The sequence below is a fragment of the Euprymna scolopes genome, chromosome 15 (assembly GCF_053919585.1).
Source record: "Euprymna scolopes isolate OS-2025 chromosome 15, ASM5391958v1, whole genome shotgun sequence".
In the NCBI taxonomy this organism is placed as follows: domain Eukaryota; kingdom Metazoa; phylum Mollusca; class Cephalopoda; order Sepiida; family Sepiolidae; genus Euprymna; species Euprymna scolopes.
In genome coordinates this window covers 117,499,612-117,522,211 of record NC_136496.1, presented here as the reverse complement: position 1 = coordinate 117,522,211, position 22,600 = coordinate 117,499,612, and the positions used below count along the sequence as shown (strand labels likewise).

The following is a 22,600-nucleotide window of genomic DNA, read 5'->3' as shown; positions in this document are numbered from 1 at the left end:
TGAAACATTTATCTCAATATTCTGTAGATCTATATTAAAAAACCTTGTTAAACTTTGTGACATATTTCCATTCTATGGGGTCAGGCGCTAACGAACACCCCAGAATTTTATTATACCATATTTCTTCAAACTGAAATAGTATTATCAAAGTATACTTACGCAGATAGATATGAAAAGTCTTTATTAAAGTTTATGCCTATTTCCATATGGAGGCCAGGCGCGAACGCAGACCCAACAATTTTATTATACCGTCTCTATATAAGTTAAAACATACTTATCAAAGTATTCTTATGTATATCTATATCAAAAACACTTGTAAACGTTTTTTTTTTTTTCATTTTTAAATTTTTTATTCCCATACTTTGTGGACCAGGCGCGAACGCAGACCCCACAATTTTAACGAATCACCGTTCTTCCAGATCAAACATACCCATTCCTGTGTCTCGATACCTCTTCTATCATTATATGTGATCAGTTTTCTATAATAGTCAACCATATAGGAGCCTATTCGGGACCACATACACACACACACATACACAGACACATACACACACACAGACATTCAGCTTTATATTATAGATGTACGTCAGATTACAGAATTTAAGATCACAGAATTTAAGCAACGTTGAGCCTCGTTCGTACCAGATGGGTGACCACTTGGGAATTCTAGGCGCTATATGTGCTTTCTGCTTACCTCGGCATTGTTTCCAGTTGTACTGAACCTCCACTTGCCACTGGTATTGTGGTTGGAGATTGCGCAACTCTTGCCACAAAAATTTCAAGCGCAGGCACCCTTACTGTGGGTATCCATAGTCTCTCAAGACTGAAGGAAGACATATATATATATATATATATATATATATATATATATATATATATATATATATATACGCTCTTATATATATACAAGCAGCATTTTTTCATTTAAAAAAAAAAACATTGTTAAAAACAACAGATAGCTTTTGTTATACGTTTTTTTATTTTTTCAAATTTTTTTATGATAATTTTTGTTAATAAATGTCTTATAGTTAGAGTTTTATCTTCGAAACATGTCCCGATTTTTTACATTTCGTCTTTCGTCAAGACATCGTCAGGAGATTGTGTAAGGTTGGTTGTGCTGACGAGCGGATGGTGGTTAATAGTAGTAGAAATGGTTCATGCGCGCGAGGTCGATTGCGCCCAGGGGGGGGGGGTTCGAGGTGAAGGCAGGGTCAGAAAAGCGGAGGGAGTTACGATAGGAATTTTAAAATGTGTTGGCAAGATTGGAATGTAACAACATTTTAGGACAGGTTCTTGAGTTCTTATATATAACGCTTCCAAAAATTTTAATTTTTTAACGTTGGTTTCATGATGTATCATTAGTGTGTTGCTGACTAAAATTTCTCTAACTTAATTTAGAAAGAAGACAAAGGAAATATAAAGCAATAAGGATGAAAGAAAAAACAAAAAGCATGGAAATGTTATGTCGGTTATATAACTGTGGTAGTCGCTGAGGCTAGAGGGGGTCGATGGGGATCATTAAAATGGGGTAAAATTCTAATAGAATTCTAATTTTATTGCATAGGAGGATAGAAAATGGATAAAAGTGTCCAAAAGGAAATTCGATAATAGAAAAAATATAATGATAATATGGCATAGTGGATAAAAAATGGATATGAAACAAAATACAGGCATGAAAAAACACACGAAAAAAAATCTTTTTAAAAACCAAGATGGTTGCATAAGATTATGTAACAAATCCAATAGTAGCATATGCTTATCTTTATTCTCCATTCAGTTGTCCAAGTTCAATATCCATTAATTGATCTTTGAAAAGTTTGGTCAGCTGAGTACGGGTAAGAATGCTAGGATGTTTCTGCATAGAGATGAGTTTAACTTCTAATGTCAAGAAGTCAAGTAAATAGAAATATTAAAAGTTTTCAAAGTGCTTTTAAAGACTAATAGCGCACGAATGTGCAGTTGTTATGAGTGGATAAATAAATAAATAAATTATTCAATATTTTTTATTTATTTACCTGCATCGTTTGTTTTTCTTTCTTTTTTTTTATGGTATTTATTCTATAGATCCTTTCGAGCGTATAACTCATCTTCAGTGGAGAAACGTTAAAGTCAGGCAATGGGGAGGGCATAAATTGGAGCTCAGACGAGCACTTGCCATGAAAATAATGATAGAGTAGAGACAGGCTTGCAATGTTTCTTCTGTGGGAAAGAGATTGCAGGGAAGAGAAAAGGGCATCCCCCCCACTAAGCTACGAAGTCTATTTTGACTTTTGTCAAGGCAGGATAAGCTGCTTCTAGCAGCTCTTGCCCAGATGTGGCAACAACACTCCATCCTTGGACGTACTTGGCTCTTACACAGGTTGAGAACTGCATCAGCAATGAGATATCTACTGGAAAGGTAGAACGATCCCACTATTGTTGTCATGATACTATCCTTCCAGACATTATATATTCCTTTGTGTGTGGGGATAGTGTTGGTGTCTGTTGTATTGTAATGAGACTACCCTTTCAGATATTACTTCTCCTTTTGTGGGTTAGTGTAGTGTATGTTTGTTTGTCATGATAATATCCACCCAGGCTAGATGGACCGGAGGGAGTATATACTAGTGGATCTAATATTAGTCAGTATTATTATTAGTAGTAGTAGTAGTAGTAGTAGTAGTAGTAGTAGTAGTAGTATTGTTGACCATTTTCTACCTCGGGAGATAATGAATATATTCTGAAATGGTTCTTGGATAATGATAAATGCACAATGAAGTAAGAGTTACACAATCTCCAACTGAATTTCTCCTAATCCGACATAGTTTACGTCAATTAGAAAGAGTGAATCTAAGATGACAGGAGACAATCCTAGAGTAAACTGAGAAGGGCCAATATAGTCCGAAAGAATAGCTTTTCTCACTAACAAGTAAGACCATGGAAGTCATCTCTAGTTTCCCTTACTATTTCACAGCAAAGAAAAAGATGTTCTTATCTTTCTTAATATTATTATAAAAAGTTACCCTAAAGACACTTTCACTTCAAAATTTAAGTCAGTAATAACCAGGCCAACTGTTGTTTTAGGTCCTGGATATTACCATAAACTATATCCGATAGTAAGGCCCCAGCTTGCGGGCTTTGGGGAGTGTGGAGGCACCCCTTAATTGCCATTGCTCCCAGGTCCACTCTAACTCGGAGTGGTAGTACCTGTTAGGGCCCCAACTATGGGTTAAATAGAAACTGACTTGAAAAAGAATAAATATATTCTATTAAAAACTTGTTCTTCAAAATCACTGGATTCGGCATTGAATAACCTGAAAAGGGTTGATATGCCGTAAAACAAAAACAACGAACCAACCAACTGTTGTTTAACTGTGAAAATTTGACAATTACCATTAATCCAATGTAATGTTGTCATAAGTTTGTAATCATAATTATAGTCTCGTGCCCGACGTTGGCGTCTACTTCAACTAGTATACATTAACAACATCTTATTTCAAGTTTGCGATAAGTTTAAACCCAATTATATCTGTTATTTTTTATTTATTTTATCATTATGTTATTATATTTTGGGTCATCATCATCATCATCATTATTATTATTATTATTATTATTATTATTATTATTATTATTACAGGTTAAATGTTTCCTAACTGTGGCGATCTAGCGACTATTATTGATCCAACGTAATGTAGTCGGAAGTTTGTGATTATAATTTTAATCTCGTACCCGACGTTGGCGTCTACTTCAACTAGTATGCATTAACATCCTATCTTCAAGAACCAATTATATCTCTGTTTTATTGTAGGTCGTATGAATGCGTGTAGGATTCGACATTGTATAAAATGCCAACCGCGTATTCTCCTTGAAACGAAAACAATAATAGCAAACGCGTGATTGCAATTCATTTCCAGCTTCCCCGTTTTTATTTTGCATCTGTTATGAATCTTTTCATTGGTCGCCGTTTCAAACTTCAAAAGTTATTTTAAGCGGCCCACAAGACGTTTAAACAAACTCGAATAATGCATCAATCAACAGAGTGCCGTCGTTAAGAATTGAAAAGATTCTCGGCGAGTAATTAACTATTCAAAGACATTTCTGAACGGAAACGTCGCGGGACTCTTGAGTGAACGACAAGGTATTATGCATAACATGACGGTCGCTCTTCAGTTTTGCGTAAGCAGAATTGCGTCTACGCGTTTAAAATACCAAAGGTGCTTCAAGCGTAACAAATGTTAATCCGTGAGACGGTTCTCCCTTTATAATAGGCATTGAAAGAGATGCAAAAACTGTTGTCACAATATATTTTACTCGAACAATAACAGATTTATTAGGAAGGGTTACGGTAGCTAAGTGGTTAACGGCACCGCCTGAAAACCTTAACGTGCCAGGTTCAAATTCAGTTAGTTTCATATAAACACTTCAGTCATAGCAATATTTGTGTAAGGAAGTAAATAAATTGACTAATTAATTAAATGTAAGAGTTCCGTTTAATCTTTTTTGATCCGATAACAATTTACTAAAAACAAAGAGTATCCTATGTCTTTACAAAGCTACCATTCGCTCATCCATGGAGTAGTATTGAAACATCTGAGTTGGTGCATAAAACAGTATAACTAGTGGCCATTGTTGTACGCGCAAGCGCGCGCCAAAAACATACGCGCGTTTACACGTACAACAATGGCCACCAATTATAACATAAGGATTTGTATTACTCAATATCTGGAAAACTACTTATTTGCGGCAAATTTAAATGCGATATTCGTTTTCAGTATACGGTAAAACCTGTGAAAGTTGTCATTTTAGAAGTGATTGTTAAGGTGGAAAATAAGTAAACAAATTTACTAATTACTTAACTATAGTTCTCATAAGTCCACATGAGAGCTCAGTTTCTTACGGTAACTGGCCCTCATTATTGTTACAAATTTTAATCTTCGAAAAATGTTGCACACCCCTAACATAAACCAACATCAAGCACAATACAATGGCAGGGAAAGAATATCAAAATGTTTGTAAACATTCTTAATCAAATTTCTTTATAAATTCCCCAGTTTCCTTTTGTAAGATCGACAACGTTGCAATCACAGCGAGTCCCTGCTTGCACTGCTGTATAACACTAGATCGTGTGTTCACCAACTCGAAAATTTTTATCCTTAAAAAGAAAACAAACAGAAAGCTTCATTTCCATTTAATCAATCATGTCTCATTGAAAAAATGCACAAATATGCAAATAATTATGAGAAAGAGAATATGAACTGAAAAATCCCAGGAAAAATGAAAAAATAGTGGGTAAACAAGGTAGAGATATAAACAAGATATTTCGTATTATTTGTATTATTCGAACTACTGTTGTATATAGAAAGGGGACAGATCCGAGTAATTAGAGAAACAACGTAAATAGGTTTAGAAATAATATTTATTAAAGGAAAAAGCTAGAATCGAACTCAGTAACCTAAAGTCGAAAATAATACATATTGCAATTTAAATGCAACCCTAGGAATGTGAAGAATTGTGTTAGAATTACGATACAACTAGAGGTCAGAGTTAGGATCGTGAAAATCAAATTAAGGAATGTTTTTCTGTTGCCAAACGTGTTGGAGACATATGTATATGCAAATCTACATGACAAAACATCCACGTGGTTAAGCACGTTTCCGACGCCACAAAGAAAGATAGATCACAATATATTGAGAAGTTAGGAGCAGTCAGTCAGAGACACAGCTGGGGATGACAACTAAGAGACTCGGGAGAGAAGAGAGTCGACTTAGCTGAACCCCTTTTAAAAGCGGACCATAAAGAGAGCCAATTTAATTCTGCAAGGCAATCGAATCCCTGGTCATCTCATTTAGCGAGAATAATAAATATCATCATGTAATTTTGCCTTCGTTTGTCATCCATCGAAAGGTAATGTGATTTTGTCTATCGTATTTGCAAAATGAACTTTGTATAAACCCCCCTCCTTCCAAAGTGTTGACGCTATCCTCTCCTAATGAATTCCCTTGCCCATTGCACATCTCTTCACATTCATATATCTCCTAAGAATAATATGAAATCTCCAAGAATTGTCATCATCGTCGTCGTCGTCGCCGTATACACCGTAATATATAAATGTCAAATATATGTCCAACACCTGTCGATTTGGTGTTAGTAACCAATGCACCCCTCAAACGTGCGGAAAAACAAAAACAACCTGGTTGACCACGGTAATAAATAAATAAGTAACAATAATGAAAAAAAAAGGAAAAGGCTTGGATGTCAAGAAAAAAGAGAAAACAAAACAAAACAATCAACAGAAAAGGTCTAATTTAAATTAAATTATTTGAAAAGATTTGAAGAGAAGCAAATACAGTGTATAAATAAAAACATACTTGAAATGAAATATATATATATATATATACATATATATATATATATATATATAGAGAGAGAGAGAGAGTCCATAATATGTATATATATAAATATACATATATGTGTGTGTGTGTGTGTGTGTGTGTGTGTGTGTGTGTGTGTGTGTGTGTGTGTGTGTGTGTGTGTGTGTGTGTGTGTCTTATATATATATACATATCATGGACTCTCCCGTCGATTTCAACGTATGAGGTCTTGACAACTTAAACGTGTTTAATTCGATATAGCATGCTTACATCTACTCAATCGTAAATGGCATCCGATTCCTGCAAGAGATCTGAAAACAAGCCCACAATGGAGGCAAGAATGAAGATTGTGCGAATGATCGGCTGGGAAACTTGCAGGTGCTTTGGTTCTTTTACGTCTTACGCGAAGTTGGTTCATTTCAGTTTCAGAGAACTGCCTGATGCTCCTCTGACAGGTAGATTTCCATTCATTTCGTTGAGAAGCAATTCGTTCAAAATCATGAAAAGGAATATTTACGCATGTCAAATTCTTTTTCAACTTGTCCTTAAAGCGAAGCAGAGGTCTACCCACATTCCGCTGTCCACTGTTGAGCTCGATCTGCATCACTTGCTTTGATATCCGGTTGTCTTCCATACGCAAGACATGTCCTGCCTAATGTAGCTGTGAGTGCATCAAAAAACTTTCAATTCCGCTAATACCGCAGCGCGTGTATAGATCCGCATTAGACATCCGATTGCTTAGGGTGAAGCCACAAATTGTTCTAAGGAACTTTTTGTGGAAGACATCAGGCTTCTGTATGTGATTGTGATAAACTGTCCATGATTCCGATCCATAAACAGCAACGTTAGCACACGTAGGGAAACGTGCGACTTACCTAACTAGCACGTGTGCATAATTCAACGGGTCAATCGTGGAATGTAATGAATGAAGAAGAAAGAAACAAAAATGGCTGCCTTATCTCTTTATATGCCTGCAATGTGACCACCCGATATGCAAATGAGATGCTCCTGGTTGGAGATAAAGAGGGTTGATTTTTTAGAGGGACGTTCATTTTGAAGTTGGATTTCGAAGAAATAAGTTGAATTAGCAGAAGTTCGTTTGGAGTTGAGAGAAGGTGCGTTACGTATACCGAAGTTTGGAAGTTTGGACCACAGTGTTAACCTTACCCAGGAAATTAGCTGTGTGACGGGCGGAAGCAATAACACTCAAGTTATTAAATTATAGCTTTATATACAAGTACATAGTTCTTAGGCTAATTCCCCTATCATCCCATAACAGATGGCGCAGTTCTCCAAAAGCACTAGTTGCTTTCGCAATTCAATTAATGATTTCATCATCAAGAGAAGCATTCCAATTTACCTTACTACCAAGATAAATAAAGTTTTTTTACATGTTTCAGATCTTTACCATCCACTCGGATTGGTATATCGGGAAAGCTGTGTACTGGTGGCCGCCGCTTTACGCCCTGAACTTGTATTGGTGTGGATCGAGGTTGGTGAATCAATTCCGTTTTCTTGATGCAGATTGTTAGACCAAAAGCCTTGCAAGCATCGGAAACCCCGTCTACAAGCAGGTGCACTTCCTCCTGATAGGTTGCACAAAGTGCAGTGTCATCTGTAAACGAAAGGTCCCTAATGACAGTTTGTCGAATAGGGGTTTTAGCTTTGAAACGCTGCTGGTTAAAAGACCACCACTTGTTGTGAATTTGAATTTTACGCCTGTATCTATATCAGCAAAAGCATATTTCAGCATAACTGAAAAGAACAAAGCGAACAGCGCAGGTGCCATTATGCAACCTTGTCTCGTACCATTTGTCACATTGAAAGGTTCTGAAGTTTTGAAACAACAGATGCTTTTATTCCATCGTGAAAAGACATAATTACGTTCAGCATGTTGTCAGGTATCCTCAGCTTTTTCACAATCTTCCAGAGAGCTGCATGGTTGACTGTGTCAAAGACCTTTGTAAGGTCAATGAAAACCATATACAGCTCTTCGTTCATCTCGTAAACTTTCTCAGCAACCTGGTGGAAGGGAAAGATCATATAAACAGTACCCCGACCAGCACGGAAACCGCACTGAGATTCAGGGTAGATATGTTATAAAGGTGTTCGATTATTTTGTTGAGAGTTAGTCTTGCTAAAATCTTCCCTGCAATTGATGAAAGTGAGATACCACGATGGTTGTCACAGATTTTTCTATTGCCATTGTTTTTATACAGGTGTTGAATTAATGCATCCTTGAAATCCTGAGATATATTTCCAGTTTGACAGATTTTCACAAAGAGACAATGTAGCTTCTTCACTAGTTTCTGACCACCCAACTTAAAACCCTCAGGACTTTTTGCCTTAAAAAATGTGCTTGATTGCAACAAAAACCTCATGTAATGCTGGAAGGAAAGAGAGTTCAGGAATTTCAGGTCGCTTAGTTATAGATGAAATTATTTCTCCGTCAGTTGTGGAAGCATTGTTTAGAAATGCTTCAAATTGCTCCTTCAGCGATTACAAATATCCACTCTGTCAGTCAGCAGTGTACCATCACCTGCAGATATGGGAGAAACACCAGATTTGTGTGACTCAAAAACTTTATTAATACCTTCATAAAAGGCTTTCAAATATTTCCTATCAATCTGATTTGGCATATGACGACCCCCATGCTTCTTTCATTTGCTATAGTGTTTTCTGGGCCTTGCTTTTGCGTTGTATTCTTTCTTCTTTGATGTGGAGTTCTTATCCTCAATCCAAATTTTGCCTTGTGCCTGAGCATTTTGATCAAAACAGTCCTGACTTTTACGGACAGGTAAGCCCAGAACTTCTAATGCAGATGTGCGTGTTACGTAGTGTAATAATTTCCATGTAGATTCAATATCATCAGTTATTTCAACAGAATCTAATGAATGATCAAGGCGGGCCGACAGTGCCGCTTGTTGAACAGTGTTCTTTAACGGTAGGACGTTAATCTGTTTGGGGGAGAGAGGAGCGTTTTATTCATCTGTCTGGAGATGCAACGATGTTTAAATTCGAAGCAAAGCATGATCGGAAAGATAATAATTTGTATCGAATGAACGACTGATATGAAACTCTTTGATGTCACGTCTTTTGGTGGTGATGTAGTAAATCAAGTGCCAATCCCTTGAACAAGAGTTCATCCATGTAGTCATGTAGTATACACACACACACACACACACACACACACACACATATATATATATATATATATATATATATATGTGTGTATATATATATATGTGTGTGCGTGTGTTTAATAGTTGTGTAGATTGGTTTCCTAGATATAAATCCAATGAAGCTCGGGTGATTATTAAAGATCACTAAATGAGGACAGAGCTGGTATATATAGTCTGTTTATTATACAAACATTATTGGTTGCATATGTGTATACATGTTTCAGTTGACTCCCAATTCAAAGGGACCACTTCATCAAACTAAAAAAAGAACGAGCATGTCACTCCTTTTTCGGTCTGATGAAGTGGCCTCTTTGAATTGGGATTCTACTTAAACATGTATGTATATATGTAACTAATAATGTTTGTATAATAAACAGACTATATATATATATATATATATATATATATATATATATATAGAGAGAGAGAGAGAGAGAGAGAGAGAGAGAGGGATATATATATATATATAGAGAGAGAGACATAGATATGAATTTTTAAAAATATATCTATGTAGCTTAATTGCCATATATATTTTCAAAATTTGCTACCAAGCTCTATTTACGTTCCAAGCACTGATGAAGTAAATACTGAAAATATTTACATAAAATTTTATGTAGATACATACATAAAATAACATTATATATATATATATATATATATATATATATATATATATATATATATATATTAGTGATGGGACGATTCCATTACATATAAAGAGAAAGAGAGGGAGGAGAGAAATAGTGACTGAATGATTGAAATTATTCATTAAGAATTAATTTAGCTGGACGATTTCTATATTTTTAATTTAGCATAAAAGAAAGAGGAAATGAAAAACTGAATGAATGTAGGCAAATCGTTTTGAAATAGGAGCGGACGAAAATGTCTTCGCAAGACAAGCCTAAACGATGTATTGATTTAATCAATGTAAGTACTTGAAAAGTTACGTCTTATTTTAATGGAGACTTTGTGTCGGCCTGCAACCAAAATAACGTCGCATTTTATTTTAGTATTACTAATTTTTTTTTTTTTTTTTAAGTTTATATCTAGGATTCATGACACGTAACAGCAGTTTGTTCCCATTCGCTTTCATTGTCATTGTTGTTAGATTAAACGTAGCAGCAGTTCGATTTTTCTTTTTCTTCTTAGTCGTTGCTTTGCAGATTACAACAGCAGTTCGTTTTCTTTTTGTTTTTCTTAGTCGTTGTGCAGATTATATGTAACAGCAGTTCGTTTTCCTTTTTGTTTTCATTATTGTGTAAATTACACGTAGTAGTAGTTCGTTCTCTTTCCATTTCTTAGTCGTTGTTGTGTAGATTATACGTAGCAGCAGTTCGTTTTCTTTCCCCTTCTTTGTCATTGTTGTGTAGATTAGACAAAGCGGTATGTTATATACTAGTCCATACAACAGGTGTATATAATATGTGTATATATTTACAGGTGTGTACATGTCATCATATACGGGTGTGCACATGTCGTTCATACATGTTTATATTGTCTCTAGGGTGTTGAGTGTATATACCTGTCGGTACGTGTGATCGTTTACATAATATATGTGCTTGTTGTATATATTTATTACAATGTCTTTTCAGATTATTTGGATTCATCAGAATTGATTTTTCCAAGTACACTAAGTACTGCGCGACGGGTCCTTGTGGCGTAGTGGTTAGAGTACTTAGAAAAATCAGTTGTAAACCTAATATTCTCCTGAAGGTTGAAAGTTCAATCCTCAGTGTGAGCGACCGAAAAATACAATTGCGAATTACTTTAGGATCTCTATCCAGTCATCGTTGACGGAACAAGAGCACATGAAATAAGTAAAGGGCTCCGCACGAAATTCCGTCCAAATTCACGAGTTCGAAAGAAAGATTCCCGACAAGATACACCTGAAGAAGGTCTGAGGTTACATCAACCGAAACGTTGTGAAAAATCACACTCAAGATGAGAACAGTAGTCCAAAGAATCCAGGATGTATTATTATGTAATTTTCTTTGAATATTCCCTATTTCATAACATCTATTTCTCTGTACAATAATAATAATAATAATAATAATAATAATAATAATAATAATATTCAGAATAATAATAATAATAATGATAATAATAACAATGATAATGATAACAATAATAACAATAATAATGATAATAATAACAATAATAATAATCACAATAACAATAATAATAACAATAATAATAACAATAATAATAATAATAATAGCAATAATAAAAATAATAACAATAATAATAATAATATTAATAATAATAACAATAATAATAATAAAAATAATAATAGCAATTACAAGAATAATAACAATAATAATAATAACAATAATAATAATAACAACAATAATAACAATAATAACAGTAATAATAACAATAATAACAATAATAATAATAACAACAATAATAACAATGATAACAATAATAATAACAATAATAATAACAATAATAATAATAGTAATAACAATAATAACAATAATAATAATAACAACAATAACAATAATAATAAAGATAATAATAATAACAATAATAATAATAATAATAATAACAATAATAATCACAATAATAATAAAAATAATAATAAGGACAATCATAATAACCATAATAATAAAAATAATAACAATAATAATAACAATAACAATAATAACAATAATAATAATAATAACAATAACAATAATAACAATAATAATAAAAATAATAACAATAATAATAATAACAACAATAATAATAATGATAACGATGATAATAATAATAACAACAATAATAATAATAATAACAATAATAATAACAATAATAATAACAATAATAATAAAAATAATAACAATAATAATAACAATAATAATAATAACAACAATAATAACAATAATAACAATAATAATAACAATAATAACAATAATAGCAATAACAATAATAGCGATAATAATAAAAATAATAATAACAATAATAATAACAACAATAATAATAATAACAATAATAATAACAATGATAATAATAATAACAATGACAATAATAATAACAATAATAATAATAATAATAATAATAATAATAATAATAATAATAATAATAATAATTCTGATTTCGTTTATGAACGTCTCTCTGGAAAGAGATGGGATTCATTTCCAGAGGATTTCTCTTAATCCCGGCTTCAAACCATGAGCTTTAAAGATCAAGGGTTTTCCTAAGGATGTTGGTTGTACCTACAATTGCAGAGGTTTGAATGCCACCTAAAACATCGGGGATTTGTAGTTTTTTCCAATTGTCCTTCCAGACGAGTTGATACTACTCCTAGTGTACCAACTACGACCGGGATTATTTGTGTTTTAACTCCGTGCATAGGCCTTATCTCCAAGGCCAATGGAGCATAATAGCTCCACTTCTCATTCTCCTTCTCTCTCACATTCCTGTCCCAGGGTACTGAGAAGTCTACAATCTGCCAGTTTTTACAAACCTTGTCAACGACGACCAAATCCAGACGATTATGTTCCAACTGCTTGGTCGTTATGACGCTTTTGTCCCACCATACCTCTACCTTACCATCATCACTTTTTCTCACTTCATTAGGAACCTCCTCAAACCATTTTCCAGCACACTTCACCCCAACCCTCTTACACACCTCCCAATATATCCGGAGTCCCATGCGATCGTGTCTTTTGCGGCACTCTCTCTAGGCCAGTCCACTACACCCTGCTGCAAGGTGCGCAATTGACTCTGAGGTCTTACCACAAATCCGGCATTCTGCAGCAATTTCCTCTCCTAGAACCACTTTTTTGAACAATCGTGTTCCTAATGCCTGCTCTTGTGCCGCACAAACAAAAGCTTCGGTAATCTTAGCCAGATACCCAGCTCTAAGCCATTGCCATGATCTTTCATGAGCCACCTGCTATATCCTGGAAGAACCTTCCATGCATTTTCTTCCTAGCCAGTTCCTCTGCCCTTTCTCTATCCATATGTTTCACGTAATCAGCCTTGGTCTCACATACCTCCACTTCATTAGCCACAATTTTAAGCATCCACTCCCCACTTCTAACCACATGCTCCTTCAACGACACCTCCTCGGTTCTAACACAATCTTTTTACACTTTTCAATCCTCTCCCACCATCTTTCCTCTTTTGATACAGCCTTGTTACGCTACTTCGAATGTGAAATATACCAAACATTGCTAAAACTTTTCTTGTTTTGATATCCATGGCATACAAATCCTTGTCAGACCATTCTAAAATTACCGTACTGTATCTCAAAACACTGACTGTCCATGTATTTACTGCTTTCATTAGATTTCCTCAATACAGTTTCGACTTTGCAATTAGTTTCACTCTTCTAAGATACTCCTTCCTGACTTTTTCTTTCATTTCTCTGTTCATGATGCCTACACCCTCCAGCACGCCTAAATACTTATATCCTGTATCTTCTATTTCTTTCATGAGTTCTCCATTTGGCAACACTATTCCATTCGAATGAACCTTTACTCCTCTTTTCATCACCAGCACCCACATTTACTAATCCCAAACTCCATCCCAATGTCTCCTGAGTATGTCCCCACAAGTTCTACCAGTCTCTCCATTTCCTTTTCATTTCTACCGAATATTTTCAAATCATCCATAAACAGTAGATGGTTGAGGCGTCTGTCACCAGATCCAAAGTTATACCCCAGTTTTTCTCTCTTCAAGAGGATGCTCAGTGGCATCATTATCATCACAAAAAGAAGTGGCGATAACGAATCTCCTTGAAATATCCCACGTTTAATGCCAACCTGCCCCATCTCCTCTCTGTTTGCTGTCAGCACCGTTTTCCATTGAGCCATATTTGTCTCCAAAAGCCCTACCACATTCTCAGCAACCTTCATCATCAGTAGTATTTCACGTATCCATGAATGAAGAACCATGTCATAAGCCTTTCTGTAATCGATCCATGCTACACTCAGATTTCTCTTCTTCTTCTTCGCATCCTGCATTATTGCTTTATCAATTAGTAGTTGCTCTTTAGTACCTCTCGAGCCTTTCCGGCACCCCTTTTGTTCGTAGGAAAAACACCATTACTCTCTAGATGTTCATAAATTTTCTCCGCAAATATTCCAGTCAACAGTTTCCACATCAATGGCAGACATGTAATTGGTCTATAATTATTGGCATCTGTTCCTTTTGCAGGATCTTTCCTAATCAGTGTAGTTCTTCCCTTCACAAGCCAATCAAGGACATCTCCCGACTCTACAACCCTTTGCAGAGCAGCAGCTATAGGTGGATAAAGGCACGGGAACTGTTTAAACCAGAAGCCCATCACTCCATCTGGACCAGGTACCTTCCAGTTTGTCATCCTTCGTATGCCAGCTTTAACGTCATCGATGGTTATCTCAACGTTCTTCATCTGCTGCATTTCTGATAGCCTTTCTCTGACCTCTCCCAACCAGCTAGCCTTCTCATTATATCGCCCTTCGACAGACCAAATCCCACTCCAGAACTTCCTTGCATCTTTTGCATTTGGAGTGTTGTTATTTCCCGCCTGTTTACTACCATTTAATTCTTTAGACAGTTGAGACTGATTGTGGAAAAGGTTGTTCTGCCGAAATGCAACACTTTTTCCAACAAAGTTCCTAATTTTTATAGCACTAGTGTGGACCTTCTCTTTCAACATTGTTACAACGGTATCGTTCCATTTTCCAACAATCTATACCTCCTTTACAGGCTCGTACTTGGCTTCCTGTCCTAGTTTAACTCCTTTTCTTATTTCTTCGATTCTACCAATGTCTTTCCACCACCGTTTAATACTTTCTTCAAGCCGCCTCTGCCAGTGTGGCCTTCTAACCTTCATTTTTCCTTTTTTCTTCTGTAATAAGCCAAGACGATTCGCAATAATAATAATAATAATAATAATAATAATAATAATAATAATAATAATAATAATAATAATGATAATAATAATAACAAACCCAATAATAATAACAATAATAATAATGACAATAACAACAACAACAATAATAATAATAATTATTATTATAATAATAACAACAATAATAATGATAACAATAATAATAATAATAATAACAATAATAATAATAACAATAACAACAACAATAATAATAATAACAATAATAATAATAATAATAACGATAATAATAACAATAATAATAACAATAACAACAACAATAATAATAACAATAATAATAACAATAATAATAACAATAATAACAACAATAATAATAACAATAATAATAACAATAATAATAATAGTAATAACAATAATAACAATAATAATAATAACAACAATAACAATAATAATAATAACAACAATAACAATAATAATAACAATAATAATAACGATAATAATAACAATAATAATAACAATAACAACAACAACAGTAATAATAATAACAATAATAATAACAATAATAATAACAACAATAATAATAATAACAATAATAATAATAATACTAACAATAATAATAATAATAACAATAATAATAATAATAACAACAACAACAACAACAATAATAATAATAACAATAATAATAATAATAATAACAACAACAACAATAATAATAATCGCGTAGGTAACTTGATGATGCCCGAGAGTGCTAATATATAACAAGTACATATTTATCTTTAACTTCTTAGTCCGGAAGGAAATAAAGACTCCTGTACCCATATTATTATTTTTATTTTTATTACTATAATTACTATAATTTTCAAATAAAAACTCGTCATAACTGTGGATGTAATTAAAAGCAAAGTACTAAATTAAGATCAAACACAATTCTTTTAAATAAAATTTTATGAGAAATCCTGTGAAATCCTGTTATTATATTTATGGTGTATTATGGAGATATAATAATACTGCGGTTCTTGCATTCGTGTCGAACATCTGAAGAGTTCCTCATAAAATTTTACTTTCTGTCCATAGACACAAAGAGAGAAAGATGGGAAGGAGAGTGAAACCATGAATCTAGTACAGATTTTAATTGGTGCGAGGACGTTTTCCTGGACGTTTTCAAGTACGGTTTTGATGAAAATGTCAATATTCTCGGCTTTGTACCCAATATATAAAGGTGGTTTTAAAAGTTAAACAAAAGAAAACTGCTAGAATCGAAACCAAAATATTTGGTACTCGGGCTTTATTCTTTACCATCTGAGCTACCGACAGGTGGACATCAAATTTTTTTAAATTAACTGACTTTAAATGTATATCTGCGCATGCGCAGATGAGTACCTTAAGTCGACTTATGCATGCTAAGTTCCAATTGTGGCCACTTAGGAGCCATTTTACAGGATAAATACGAAATCAAAATATTCACCGGATCCGAATCCATTGTATAACAAGTTTCAAGCCTATAAACCGAAAATTGACGGAATATTTTGGTAGAGACTGTTTCACAATACACAGACAAAGTCGCTTATATATATATATATATATATATATATATATATATATATATATATATATATATATATATATATATATATATATACACCCACAGTCAAACGAAGGTTCTTTTAGGCTCATCAGTTGAACACACTCGAACTCGGGATTCGAAACTCGAATCTCTTACATTACCTTGCCACCTGAGCAACAGCATAACACACACAAAAGAAAAGGTGTAGTTTTATATATATATATATATATATATATATATATATATATATATATATATATATAACTGGAAAAACATTACTTTACAAGAAAACCATAAAAGTATATTTTTTTTTACATAGAGGTCACCACTTATCAAGGCCCGGAGGCCACTCAAGAATAAGGGTTATTACGTGTACAGTAATCAATGAGATAGTATTGTAGTAATCATTAGTATTGGAGATTTGATAGTGTGTCTTACTGAAAGGGGCGGTTTGTCAGGAATTTGTTTATGTTGGACTTGAAGACATCCAAGTCAGGTGTGAAACAGGCAAACGGAAGAGAGTTCCACAGTCGTGCACTTCTGAGAAAGAAACTCTGCTCATGGAATCTACGTTTGGATTTAGGCACAGATAAAGAGTGGGGAAAATTATTGACAGTAGTTTCAGCCAGACGGGTGTTTCTCGTGAAAGATTGGCGAGGGGGGACGAGAGATTGGAGCTCAGACGAGCACTTGCCATGGAAATAACGATAAAACAAAGACAGGCTCACAACGTCTCTTCTGTGGGAGAGAGACTGCAGAGAAGAGAAAAGGGCATCTCCCACTAAGCTACGAAATCTATTTTGTACTTTGTCAAGGCAGGATAGGCTGTTTTTAGCAGCTCCTGCCCAGATGTGGCAGCAGTACTTGGCTTTTATACAGATAGAGAATTGCATCAGTAGTGAGATATCTTCTGGAGCAGCAGAAGGATCCCACCATTTTCCCAACGTCCTTGGCAACAGACCTGATGTGTGTTTTCCATTTCAGATCAGAAGTAAAGGGCAAATCCAGAAGCTTGTCAAAACATGGAGCCTCCCCAAGACGGGAGCCATCCATTCAATTGATGCCAGCTGGGGATCAGAGCGTTGATGATGTAAAGATAGAAGCTTGGTTTTGGACGCATTAAAAGTGACCAGCCACCTCTTCCCCCACTGTCCCACGCGCTCAAGATCAGAGGAGAGAGAATTAGAGAGAACTTTGTCATTTACGGCCTTTGATGTGTTTCCATACATGGTCGTGTCATCGGCATAGATGTCAACGTAAAAAAAAAAGTGGTTGTAGGCTGACAGGCTCGAACTCTTACCACGATGGAGGAAAAGAACGTGAAGAAAATGTGACGTCTTTGCTATTGCGCCCATTGCGAAACCGGAAGTGGGCAAGGTTTAAATTAAGGTTAATCCATCGAAAAGAGGAGATACCTTTTTAAAATATCGGCGAAAAAAGCGACCCCTCCCTGTAAAAAAGTGCCCTGTTGAGGGTGAAGGAATTAATATTTTTCGCCAATTTTTCGATATTTGTCGTCCGAAGCGCCGAACTTCAAAACAATACCGATCTCGTGAAAATCTGTCGCCTCTGTCGAAAGTTTTAGGCAGACAAACATACATACATATATACATACATACATGAGGGCAACAAACTCGTTCTCGAATATTGCCATTACTTAATACATCTCTGCCTCAAATGAGGCAGATATGAGCGCACCTAGCAGCGCGTGCCGGACGGTCACTTCTATGAATCTTCTACAGTCCTGCACATCTGCTGATGACCGGGTCCAGGATGTGGTGCCCTGAACACCTGCCCGACCAGACCTTGGATATTCCAGAACCTTTATTTCCATTGACGCCCATATCCGCATCAGTCCTCATTGAGTGTCCATTTGTCGTTTAAGGTTATAGCCAGCCTTTTTGTTATCGAGATATACACTGATGGTAAAATGTGTATTCCATTGCATATCAAGTAATGCCTATGCTTGAAGCTTTTTATAGTGAGGAAAGATTTTGCGCTGAGACAATCCCACTCTCTAAACAACTGACACATTGAACCAAAAAGAAGAGCAAATCAACATCATTGGAAGCAGCAGTCGCCGTAGGTTTTATATCAGGGTTTTCCTTCTTCTAGAGAGGTTGCCTTCACCACGACTTACAGAGCCCTCTCCACCCATCATGCCATTTGATCCATGACTGGGACTTAGGTTGCTGCGCACCAGGGCATATTCCAAACGCCAATGGGTGAGTTATGCGGCAACTTACAGGGCCTAAGCTCCTCTGGAGGTTTTTGTCAGGGTTACCTCACCCTTAGCCTTTGGTTAAAAGACACTTCGCCCACAAGGCAATGGAGGTCCAGTTATACGGCACAGGACACTCGCCGTTCATCAGAGACCCGTCTGCGTGGCAGTAGTTATGACGTGCACGTGGGGTTGATTTGTCTGGGAGATGCACAGTATGACGTTAAGACCTTTGTGCTTTTAACACACGTCCACGTCAGACCTTGACCACCACATACAAACGTTCATACATACATACATTTAAACAGACAGGTGAGATTTATATTATAGAAGATTACAATTATATGAACACAATATAGATTCTCTGGATTTTTACTCTGTGAATATAAACTTTACCTGGATTCATATGCATATATCAAAATCATAAGACCACTCAAGAAAGTAAGCGTTTACGCATATTATCGAATTTTTAATCAAATAAATGGTTGAAACCATTGCCAAAAGGGAAAATATGATGGAAAAAAATGAAATCTGCTTCATTCGAAACCTTAACCCTGATCTAATAATTAAAACAAACATTTTCACCTGGGGTAAAATGATAAGACCACTGATAATTTATCTAACAAAAGGCAATTATAAATTACTAAAAAGGGTCTCAGTATTTAGTATAGCCTCCATTATTACGAATTACTTAAAAAATTCTCTTCGGCATGCTTGCCACTAAGTTTTTTATCAGTTGCGAAGGAATTTTATCCCATGTACTGAAAACTGAATCAGAAAGTTCCTTTATCGAATCATACTGGGTTCTATCCTTGAACACTTCTTTTGCCATCCATCTCCAAAGATTTTCAATGGGATTGAGGTCCGGAGCACATGCTGGATGATCTAACAATTCTATATTATTTGAAGAAAAGTATTCTCGTGCTTGTCGAGAAGTGTGTATCGCAGTGTTGTCTTGCTGAAAAATCCAATTTCTTCCACACAGACGTGGACCTTCAGTCCTGATAGAAGCATTTTCAAGCATTGAAATGTACTTCAATGATGTTTGCTGGCCTTTCACTACTTGCAACTTTAGGGTCCCAGCTGATGAGAAAGCACCCCAGATCATTAAAGACCCTCCTCCACTATGCCGAGTTGAAAAAGTCTCTTTGGGTAAATTTTTATCATGCCAATAGTGTTGAAATCCATTTGGACCATCTAGATTAAACTTTTTCTCATCGGAGAAAATTACATTTTCCCACTTCTCTTCATCCCAAGTCTGGTATTTGATAGCATATTTAAGTCGGTTAGTTTTGTGCTGTTCAAGAAGACATGGTTTCTGCAGTCGCTTTAAATGATTGAAACTTCATTTTCAGATGTCTTCTGATGATTTTAGGACTACGTCCTGCTGCTGTTTGGCTTTTCAATCGACTTGAGCTCATACTGGATTTTTTTTTAACTTCTTCTGATACGGCGATCCAGTGATGGGGTTATGTTTTTTGGTCGACCTGGGCTCTTTTTGTGCCCATATTGATCTGGATTTCTTAAAAAAATTTGTGATGGCCGTTTTGCTACGATTCACTTCGTTTGCAATGGATCTATGGGAGAGTCCACCCCTATTAAGCTCAGAGATCCTTCCTCTCTCAAACTCTGATAATGGTTTCCCTTTTGCCATTTATAATTTAGTAAGATGTTTTTTATCCACTAACAAGTTGCTTTTAGCAACATAGAAAGCTTTTCGTATTCATTTTTTCAAAACAAGCCGATTTTATTAAGGTGGTCTTATCATTTTGACCAGGTGAAAATGTTTGTTTTTAAAAAATAATTATTAGATCAGGGTTAAGGTTTCGAATGAAGCAGATTTCGTTTTTTCCCCATCATATTTTCCTTTTGGCAATGGTTTCAACCATTTGTTTGATTAAAAATTTGATAATATGCGTAAACGCTTACTTTCTTAAATGATCTTACGATTTTGACCAGGACTGTATGTGTGTTTGTTTCTTTCTTGTCATGCGAGTTAAAAACATTCCGGACGAAACTATTTCAAGTATTTAAAATAGCAAGAAAGATAATAGCAAGTCAGACAACTCCTGCCGTTCGCAATAAATTCGGAAAGAAATCTTTCACTTTATTCCATTTTTTTATATTTTCTTATTTCCATGCCGAGTAATGTTTTTTGCTTTCTCATTTCTATTTTAAGCTTTACTGTTTGAGACTTTTTTTTAATTTCTTATACAGATAATCAATCGAGATGAGACCTTATTTATCATAAATATTAGTGTGAACCCTGGCGAAGGACATTTTTTTTTTTTTACTGCGGATTAGTTTGTTTTTTTTACGTCCTTTTTTGAGCTATTTTTCAATTACAAAAATAGATTTCCACCAAGTTATTGGCCCAGAATCCTCCCACGTTATTTATCATTTAGTTGTATTGATGGTGGTCTCATTTCTAGAGCAATAACTCCTGACATATCTAAGGTATTTGATAGGGTTTGGCATAAATGTCTACTGCAGAAGCTTTCTAGATACGGAATAGCTGGAAATGTTCTCTTAAACATCAAACCCTTTCTCTCCAACAGGTTTAATAAAGTAGTCGTCGATGGGTAGAAATCTGAAACTCATAGTATTATCGCTCGCGTGCTTCAAGAATCTGTCCTGGTCCTAATTCCTCTTTATTGACAATCTCCAAAATCCTAAGATGAAGTACTGCTGCTAAAAATGACGAAGAGTTCCAAAGAAACCTATCCTGCCTTGACAGAGTGCAAACCCCTCTTCGAGATCTAGTGGGCGAGGACCTTTTCGCATTCTTGATTCCTAATTATCCCATTGCGCATCTATCTCTGTTCTATCGTTACTGTTATGATGGGTGCTCGACCGAGTTTCAATTTATGGACCCCTCTCATAAAATTTCGTGACAAATACTCGTCTGTTTACAACAACTGCCAACAATTTCCCTCACTCTTTATCTGTGCCTAAAACTAAACAAAAATTCCATGAAAAAATCTTTTTTTTTTCTAGATCTGTCCGTCTGTGGAACATGATACCTTGGGGCTGCTTCCGAGCTGACTATAACATGATCGTTTTCAAGTGTAATGTAAATAAGTTCTTGTTGAACCGTCCTACACAAGGTTTTCCATTACTGATCGTCGCGGTTTTGTTTTGCCGTCTACCTAACATACATTAATCCTTATACTAGAGTGGCTTGCAGGTCTTGATAACCGGTGCCCCCCCAGTAAAAAAAAAATGGTGCGTTCCTACAACTTCACTCTACCACTCCCCCCTCCTCTTCCTCAAAATAATAAATTAAAAACCAATGCGATCGCATATTGCTTGTACCCGAGTATTTATCCAGTTAATAACTTTTGAAAGTTAAGGTCAAGATTTAGCCTACAGGTCGCTAATAAGAAATAGTGCCGAGCGAGAAACTTTTAGAGAGATTTGTTCCTGCTTACAGTGTGTTCTATCGCAAGCAACGCCCTCTTT

At 35.2% G+C, this 22,600-nt stretch overlaps 1 long non-coding RNA gene across 1 annotated transcript in view; it reads right to left on the bottom strand.

Moving 5' to 3' along the window:
- Nucleotides 1-22,600, bottom strand: part of LOC145294093 (uncharacterized) — a 135,843-nt gene that overhangs the window by 58,345 nt on the left and 54,898 nt on the right. The gene's annotated exons all lie outside the window — the stretch shown is intronic.